Here is an 8905-nt window from a genome sequence, read left to right on the forward strand (position 1 = left end):
ATCTTTGAATTCTATTATTATGTGGAATTTATATCTGGTCACGGTTATCATTCAGGGTGCTGGGGGAAACAAATGCCTTTTTTTCTTGCTTAGAAATACCCCTCCCTTTCGAGCACCTGAATGATATCACAAAGCTAATTGAGCATCTACCAATATATATGATTACACTTATGCATGTGCTTGATTTCAGTAGATGTTTGCTATTAGGATACATTGTATATGATTATTGGTGATTTCTGCTTTCATCCTGTTCTTATTTCTGTGGACTCTCAACTACGATCCAGGGTGCACAATACCACCAGTGTGGGATTTGTTGCATCCAGCCTAACGTAGAAAGCAGATCCACATCTTTTGTGACTAACTGTCCCACTCTTTTATATAGGTGCACTCTCATTGGTGTCTGACCCACCTATTTTTCTACTATCAAACCACACTGCCAGTGCCCGATCTCGTCCGATCCTGGAAGCTAAACGGTGTTGGGCTGGGTCAGTACCTGAGGAGGAGACTCACAGGGAATACCCAGTGTTGTAGATTATCAATCATCTCTATGATGTGCGTTATTTTACACCAACAGCAGTATCACCACTTGTTTATATCTCTCAATATCTTTCTCCTGTGAATTGCATATTCTGATTATTCAATCCATCAAGACCATTTGAGTCCTCTACAATTATTATTATACACTTGTGCATTAGTTTGGTGACCGGCATGAATTGGGTCATGTCTCACTAATTACTTTCTGACCTGCCAAATACTGATATAATTGACAATTGACCACATGTTGGTCTTATCAATACAGATTCTCTGTACTGGTCGGGCTGAAATGGGTGTAGAACTTTGAAGTGTCTACAGCCTTTCTTATCACATTTTTGTGAGACAGGACCAGAACATTTCTATATTTTTCAATTTAATACTTATTTTATCTCTCACCACGGGGGTAATTCCAAGTTGATCGCAGCAGGAATTCTGTTAGCAATTGGGCAAAACCATGTGCACTGCAGGGGAGGCAGATATAACATGTGCAGAGAGAGTTAGATTTGGGTGTGGTGTGTTCAATCTGCAATCTAATTTGCAGTGTAAAAATAAAGCAGCCAGTATTTACCCTGCACAGAAATAAAATAACGCACCAAAATCTAACTCTCTCTGCAAATGTTATATCTGCCTCCCCTGCAGTGCACATGGTTTTGCCCAACTGCCAAAAAATTTCCTGCTGCGATCAACTTGGAATTACCCCCCACATTCACTTTGGATCCAATGTTCTCTAATGGGTAATCATAAGAATTTTTTAATGTATATTTAATAAAGGTTATATTTTATTATCATTCATGATTAATTAAAATCCATTTAAATTTATTTCAACAACTAAGAGTGCGCCCACACAAGAGCCTTCCTTTCCTCTTTCACCATTGAGATATGCTCTTTCTGGCTCTGGGCGCACCACCAAACTGGACAGAAATTTGATGAATTATGTAAATAACTCATAATCGTCCGAATTCTGGTTTATTCAATTTGATTCTTGACATAGAGACCAGTGCCGAGTCGCCCCCTTTTTTCCTTGTTTTCTGGGAGTGTTTGGAAAAATGCAGGCGTGTCAAAGTGTTTACAGGACGAGTGCCTGACGTCAATTCCGGGACCGGACAGGCTGAAGTGATTGCAGAGGCTGAGTAAGTTCTGAGCTACTCAGAAACTGCACAAACTATTTTTGCACCGCTCGGCTGCACATGCGATCACACCCTTGCACAGCAAATATACACTCCCCAGTGGGCGGCGACTATGCGTTCACATGGCTGCAAAAAGTAGCTAGCGAGCGATCACCGCAGAATGATCACCTATGTCCAGTGATGCAACTCCCTTGGAAGGCCGGGACTACAATTTCTTTGTTAAGGTGAAATTTAGACACCACATTAGGAAGATACTCAGATTTAGTTCTGAGAACTGCTCTATCTGGATAAAAAAAAATGGAGGACGGCATAACAATGCCCCTAAATCTGAAACTCTTCTAGCTGAAGCCATGGCCAGTAGAAAGAGAACTTTAGCTTTAAGACTAAAGTTAAATCCCAAGGCCATGTAGGAGGGACTAAAGGATGTTGAATGAGGAGCATTCCCTGGAAAAAAGTGCACACATCCTGTAAGTTGGCAATTTCCTTACAGTCAATGCTGACACTTCCACTCTCAGGGAAGCCACCCTTAAACCTTTATCCATTCCTATCGGAAGGAATGCTAAGACCCTGGAAACTCTGAAAGACCTAGGATCAAATTTCCGTTCACTGCACCACTGAATATAGGCTTGCCATATTCGGTGATAAATGCGAGCTGAAGAAGGTTTCCTTGCTCTGAGCATTGTTTGAATTACCTGTTGTGAGAATCTTCTTGACTTCAGTATAGAGGTCTCAAGAGCCACGCCGTCAAAGACAGTTGATCCAGGTGTCTGTGTTAACAAGGACCTTGAGTCAGTAGATCTGGACGTTGAGGGAGTAGGAACTGAGCATCCATCGACATCCTCTGCAGCTCTGTGTACCATTGTCTTCTGGGCTAAGCCAGAGCTATTAGTATCACGGCACCCCTTCCTTGTATTACCTTTCTCACCACTCTGAGTAATAAGGCAATTAGTGGAAACACATACAGTAGGCCAGATGAAAATCCCATCTCACTGACTGGGCATCCACAAAGATCGCTTTGGGATCTTTTGTTCTTGACCAGTATGCGGGAACTTTGCTGTTCTGATGGGACGCCATGAGATCTATCTCCGGCAACCCCCCACCTGTCGACCAGGATCTAGAAGACCTCCGGGTGTAGAGCCCATTCGTTTGCATGAATGGCGTGTCGACTGAGAAAATCAGTTTCCCAATTTAGGACTCCCAGAACGAACACTGCGGACCAGGCTAGATGATGCAGTTCTGCCCACTTTAACGTGTGTCCTACCTCCTTCATTGCTTTTTGGCTGCGAGTTCCTCCCTGATGGTTGAGGTACTCTACTGCCGTTGCATTGTCCAAGCGGATCTAAACTGGTTTCCCCTAAAAGGATGTCCTTTGCCTGAATCAGTGCTATGTATATGGCTCGGAATTCAAATATATTTATTGGCTGGCAACTTTCTTCCTTGGTCCACTGCCCCTGGAAACAAAATCTTCCTGACACTGCTCTCCAGCCCTGAAGGCTGACATACTTTGTCAGAATTTCACAATCTGATATCCAAAAGGATCCCCCTTTGTCCAGATGGGATATCTGTAGCCACCAGGCTTATGACCCCCTTACTTTCAAATAAGGATCATCGTCTGCGTTTTTATTGTCTGATGAAAACCATTCCATTTGGTAAGGAACAGATGTTGCAGAGGCCTTGAATGGAACTGAGCATACTCTACCATGTCGAATGTTGATCCTTGACTGAACTGTGGATATTTTGTTCAGAGGTAAGATTACTCTCTGAAGGCTCGAATCCAATACAGACCCCAAGTGAGTCATCCGCTGTGATGGAACCAGAGACGATTTTGCACAATTTATGAGCCAACCGTGCTTCTGCAGACACACTATTGTCTGTTGCAGATGACACAGCAATTCCTGAGACTGTGCCAGGATCAAAAGATCATCAAGGTATGGAAAAATTCTTATTCCCTGCTGGCGGAGATAAGCGGCCATTATCACTATAATTTTGGTAAATACTCTGGGGGCTGTGGACAATCCGAATGGCAGGGCCAGGAACTGAAAATTATGTTGGAGGATAGTGAACCTGAGATAGTGCTGAAGCGTCAGGGCTATTTTAACATGTAGGTAAGCATCCTGGATGTCCAGGGATACTATTAAATCCCCTGGCTCCATGGCCAAAATGATGGAACGTAAATTTTCCATATGAAACTGAGGCACCCAAATGTACTTGTACAGCACTTTGAGATTAAGTATGGGCTGGAATGACCTAATTGGCTTCTGGACTAGAAACAGGTTGGAGTAAAAACCCTGTCCTCATTGTCCAGGAGGAACTGGAACGATTGCTCCTGACTGAAGCAACTTCTGAACTGCCTCTTGCAAAGCCCTGGCCTTCGTCTCTACTAAAGACGGCTAGTACAAAAAAACCTTTGAGGAGGGAGCTTCTTGAAAGCAAATGCATAACCGCTTCTTGCACCCAGGCATGTGGTAGACTGCTGCCAGATCTGTGCAAATTGAAGAAGTCTGCCTCCCACCCTGGGATCCCCCAGGTGGAGACCCGCACCATCAGGCTGATGGCTTATCTTCTGTTTTAGAAACCGGTCCTCTGGTAGCCCAATGCTTTTTAGTCTTGCCAGACTTGTTGTATTGGGACTGTTTGCCATAACCTTTTCCTTTTCCTTGAGACCGAAAGGGCCAAAAAGCTGGAACTTTAGGCTTGAATTTGTATGTGGAAGGGAACTTTACTTTCTTGGAGGCTGCTTCTGACTCCAAAATACTGTTTAATTCTTTACCAAAAAGAATGTCTACAGAATAAGATAAAGACTCCAAAACCTTTTTGGATTCTGAATCAGCTTTTCATGTACGTAGCCAAACTGCTCTGCGAGCGGCTACTGCTAAAGCTGATGCCTGAGAGGCAATTGTACCCATATCCAAGGCTGCTTCTTCCAAAAACATTGCAGCCTGTTTGAAATGTGCAACATGGGACTTTTGCTCTCTAGATGCCATTGAAAGATCCCCTTCCAATGCATCAGCCCAGGCAGCCACTGCTTTAGCCATCCAGGCTGAAGCCATGGCTGGTCTTATGATTGCCCCAGACAGGGAAAAAATAGGATGGTTTTCTAAAAACTTTCTCCTAGCCGTGACATCATTTAATGATGTTGAAGGCAGAGGTAATGTAGATTTTTACACTAAAAGAATAACATGCGTATCTAGTTTGGGGGCCACCTCCCTCTTTAAACAGTTCCCAGCTGGAAGAGGATAATTGGAATTCCATTTCCTAGGAATTCAAAATTTCTTACTGGGCATAGCCCAAGCCTTTTTCATAATTTCCATCAGCTGATCTGACCCAGGAAATTCAGTCTTAACTGTTTTGGGACGTTTAAACACAGGTGCCTTGGATTTTAACACAGGCTCTGCTGATTTTTCCAAGGATAGAAGGCTTTTATTGCATTAATTAACTCAGATATGTCCACTGAGCTGAGCCCTTTTTTCTCATCTTCGTATGCAGAATCAAAGTGTAATAAGTCCTCATCCTCCAATGAATCCTCATCTGAAACATGTGTAGACTGTGAAGATGTTGTTTCATGTCTGTGTGATTTAATTACCACTGGCCTTTCAGCCTGCTTCCATTGAGAGGATGCTACTTTCCCTGCTGGAAGTGATAAACCGCAGGTGGAATGCTGCATGTAAGGGTTAATATTGTAACCTATCCCTGGTACAGAATTCTGAATTATCCACTCAGCTATACTGGATGTCTGTGCAAACATAGCCCATGGGCGATCAACTTGCACCTGTGTCTGTCTATTTTTCAAGAGACCTTGGTGAAAGCTAAAACAATTTGCACACAAACCATCCTGAACCAGATCCTGAGAGGTTAACTCAGCTTTGCAAGACAAACATGATATGAGTGTTGGTGCTGCTGTGAGTGCATTTTCCTCACCTTTGCCGCTCTTAGACATGATAAATAATCTTGCACTTTCACAGTGTACTACACAATTTGTGACTTTAATCAGTTTAAGTTTTGTTAAAGTGACATACAATCCGACCCTACCCTGCTTTGCACCAGCATTGAGGATTGGAATAGACAGAAAAAACTGACAGAATTATAGTAAAGTCGGCAATCACACTAGCAGTCAGTCACAGGTTATACTTTAGTATAATAAGCAATAAGAGCACATAATCAATTACTAATACATTTCAAGTATGTAGGAGAAACATATTACTGCATTACCTCATATAAGATTTTAACCGTATTCAGACTCATAGCAAAAGAAAATAGGATTTTCATTACCTACCAGTAAATCCTTTTCTCATAGTCCGCAGAGGATACTGGGGATCCATTTAGTACCATCTCTGCCATCACCTTGGTGAACACCCTCGGTGCTGTGGAGAGACCAAATGGTAGGGCCTGGAACTGGTAGTGACAGTCCTGTAGTGCAAAGTGTAGATAAGCTTGGTGAGGCGGCCAGATTGGCATGTGAAGGTACACATCCTTGATAGCTAGAGACACTAGGAATTCCCCCTCCTCCAGACCTGAGATCACCGCTCTCAGAGACTCCATCTTGAATTTTAATACTCGTAAGTACGGGTTCAACGATTTTAGATTCAAAATCGGTCTCACCGAACCGTCCGGTTTCGGTAACACAAACAAGTTGGAATAGTACCCTTTGTTGCGCAGATGAGGTGGAACTGGAACAATGACCTGAGTCTGTACTAGTTTTTGAATGGCATCCTGTAAGGTTATACTTGCCCTTGTGAAGCTGGTAAGCCTGATTTGAAGAATCTGTGAGGTGGAAGCTCCAGAAACTCCAGTCTGTATCCCTGGGAAATATGATGTTGTCCAGATGTGACTGAAATTCTTTAGTCGGGCTCCCACATGCCCGTCTTCCAGGCCATGCGGTCCATCATCATGCAGAAGGCTTTGAGGAAGCAGAACTGGAGCTCTGTGCCTGAGAACCAGCAGCTGCTGGTTTGCTTGGTTTACCTCTAGCGCCTCTGGTGGTAGTAGAAGATCCTCTGACTTTGCCCTTAAACTTGTCAGTCCGAAAGGACTGTAGGGTAGGTCCTGAGTAGGTCTTCCTGGTTGGGAGAGCTGCAGAAGGAAGATATGTGGACTTACCCGCAGTAGCTTTGGTGATCCATTTGTCCAGTTCATCTCCAAATAAGGTCTATCCTGTGAAGGGTAGGCCTTCCACGCCTTTCCTGGAGTCCGCGTCTGCAGTCTACTGACGTAACCACAAGCCCCTGCGTGTTGACACTGCCATAGCAGTGGTGCGTGCATTAAGCAAACCTACTTCTTTTATAGCTTCCACCATAAACTTTGCAGAGTCCTGTATATGTTGCAGGAGTAACACAATCTCCTCCCTAGATAAGGAATCCAACCCTTCAATAAGATTACCTGACCATTTAGCAATGGCTTTAGTAATCCACGTACATGCTATAGTGGGTTTCTGATCCACCCCAGCCGCTGTGTATAAGGATTTAAATGTAGTCTCAATCTTACGATCAGCAGCGTCCTTCAGGGAGGCTACACCAGGGATGGGTAGCACAATCTTCCGTGACAACCTGGACACAGATGCATCCACTATAGGTGGACTTTCCCATTTTTTCCTATCCTCAGGAGGAAAAGGAAAAGATAAGAGTAACCTTTTAGGGATTTGAATTTTCTTATCAGGATTTACCCACGGTTCTTCAAACAGGGTATTCAATTCCTTTGACACAGGAAAAGTGACTGAGGACTTCTTTTTTACATTAAAATAATATTCCTCACACTCCTCTATCACCTTATCAGGATTTGTAGCACATCTCTGATAGCCTCTATAAGAGCTGGTATTTCCTGTGACAGAGCAGCGTCCCCCCATTCTGAATCCACCTCCCCCTCCTCCATGTCTGTCTCCATATTGCGTCTATTTCTAATTTCGGGACAATTTATTAGAGATATTAGAAATCATTCCTTTGAGGGAATCCAGCCACACTGGTTCAGCCCTGCTAGCCTGAGAAGGTGCACTACACAGAGTACAGAGTAGTGAGCTCTCTGGGGAAGAGGAACACTCCGCCGTACATGAAACACACTCTTTGCCTGACATAATGTAAACGTGACAGCACACACACACACAGGAAAGGTTAAAAGCACAATTAACCCACAAAGAGCCCTTCCAGGGAGACACAGAGTATTTTGGAGCCAGCCCACAGTGCCCTTATCACTAATGCCAAGCTTAGCCAGGTCGCAGACTAAGGGGGTCATTCTGACTTGATCGCAAGCTGACGTTTTTCGGAGCACAGCGATCAGGTCACTACTGCGCATGCGTATGCACCACAATGCAAAGGCACGTCGTACGGGTACAAAGCAGATTGTTACTGTGCGATGGATTTAACGAAGAATCCATTCGCACAGCCGATCGCAAGGAGATTGACAGGAAGTAGGCGTTACTGGGTGGCAACTGATCGTTTTCTGGGAGTGTTTGGAAAAACGTAGGTGTGTCCAAGTGTTTACAGGGCGGGTGTCTGACGTCAATTCCGGGACCTGAAAGGCTGAAGTGATCGCAAGGGCTGAGTAAGTTCTGAGCTACTCAGAAACTGCACAAACTATTTTTGTACCGCTCGGCTGCACATGCGATCACACCCTTGCACAGCAAATATACACTCCCCAGTGGGCGGCGACCATGCGTTCGCATGGCTGCAAAGAGTAGCTAGCCAGCGATCAACTCGGAATGACCCCCATAGTACCCAGATTGCGGACTTAGTAGACTAATATCGCTCCCCCCCTGCTATGACCCCCTGGCACCGCAGAGGTAAACTGGAGTCACACCGGAGGAGCTGCGCGTTCCTCTCAGTCAGCATCTGTGTCCACTGCAGAGGGAAAATGGCGCTGGTGAGCTGCTGGATCCTCTCGTAGTGAAGCCCCGCCCCTTCAATGGCATGCTGGCTGAGGTCATTTTTGTGCTTAAGATGGAGCAGAACCGTTTTAAGGCTGTGTTTGCAAGTTTGGGTACTGGGTACTGTGTACAGTGTACTGAGACGCAGTTGTGTACTGTGTCTGGAGATGCAGTCCACCCCGGTTAGAAGCTGTGCGTCTCCGTACCCTCGTGCCACCATAATGGCCGGCGACCCGCTAGCTGGGATGCCGGCTTAGTACTCACCACTCTTCTTTCTTCTGGCTCTGTTAGGGGTGGTGGCGTGCTGTGGGAATGTATGCTCGCCGTGGTGGGGCTTGCAAATAGTTTCCTCAGGAGCTAGTGTCCTGTCAGTGGGGAATGGGACCATTAA

The 8905-nt window shown here is 44.8% G+C and overlaps 1 pseudogene; it reads left to right on the top strand.

Annotated features, from left to right (window-relative positions):
• The first annotated feature begins 415 nt into the window (after positions 1-415).
• LOC134952128 (5S ribosomal RNA) lies at positions 416-534 on the top strand (annotated as a pseudogene).
• Positions 535-8905: the final 8371 nt, after the last annotated feature.

The sequence above is a fragment of the Pseudophryne corroboree genome, chromosome 1 (genome assembly GCF_028390025.1).
Source record: "Pseudophryne corroboree isolate aPseCor3 chromosome 1, aPseCor3.hap2, whole genome shotgun sequence".
Classification (NCBI taxonomy): Eukaryota; Metazoa; Chordata; class Amphibia; order Anura; family Myobatrachidae; genus Pseudophryne; species Pseudophryne corroboree.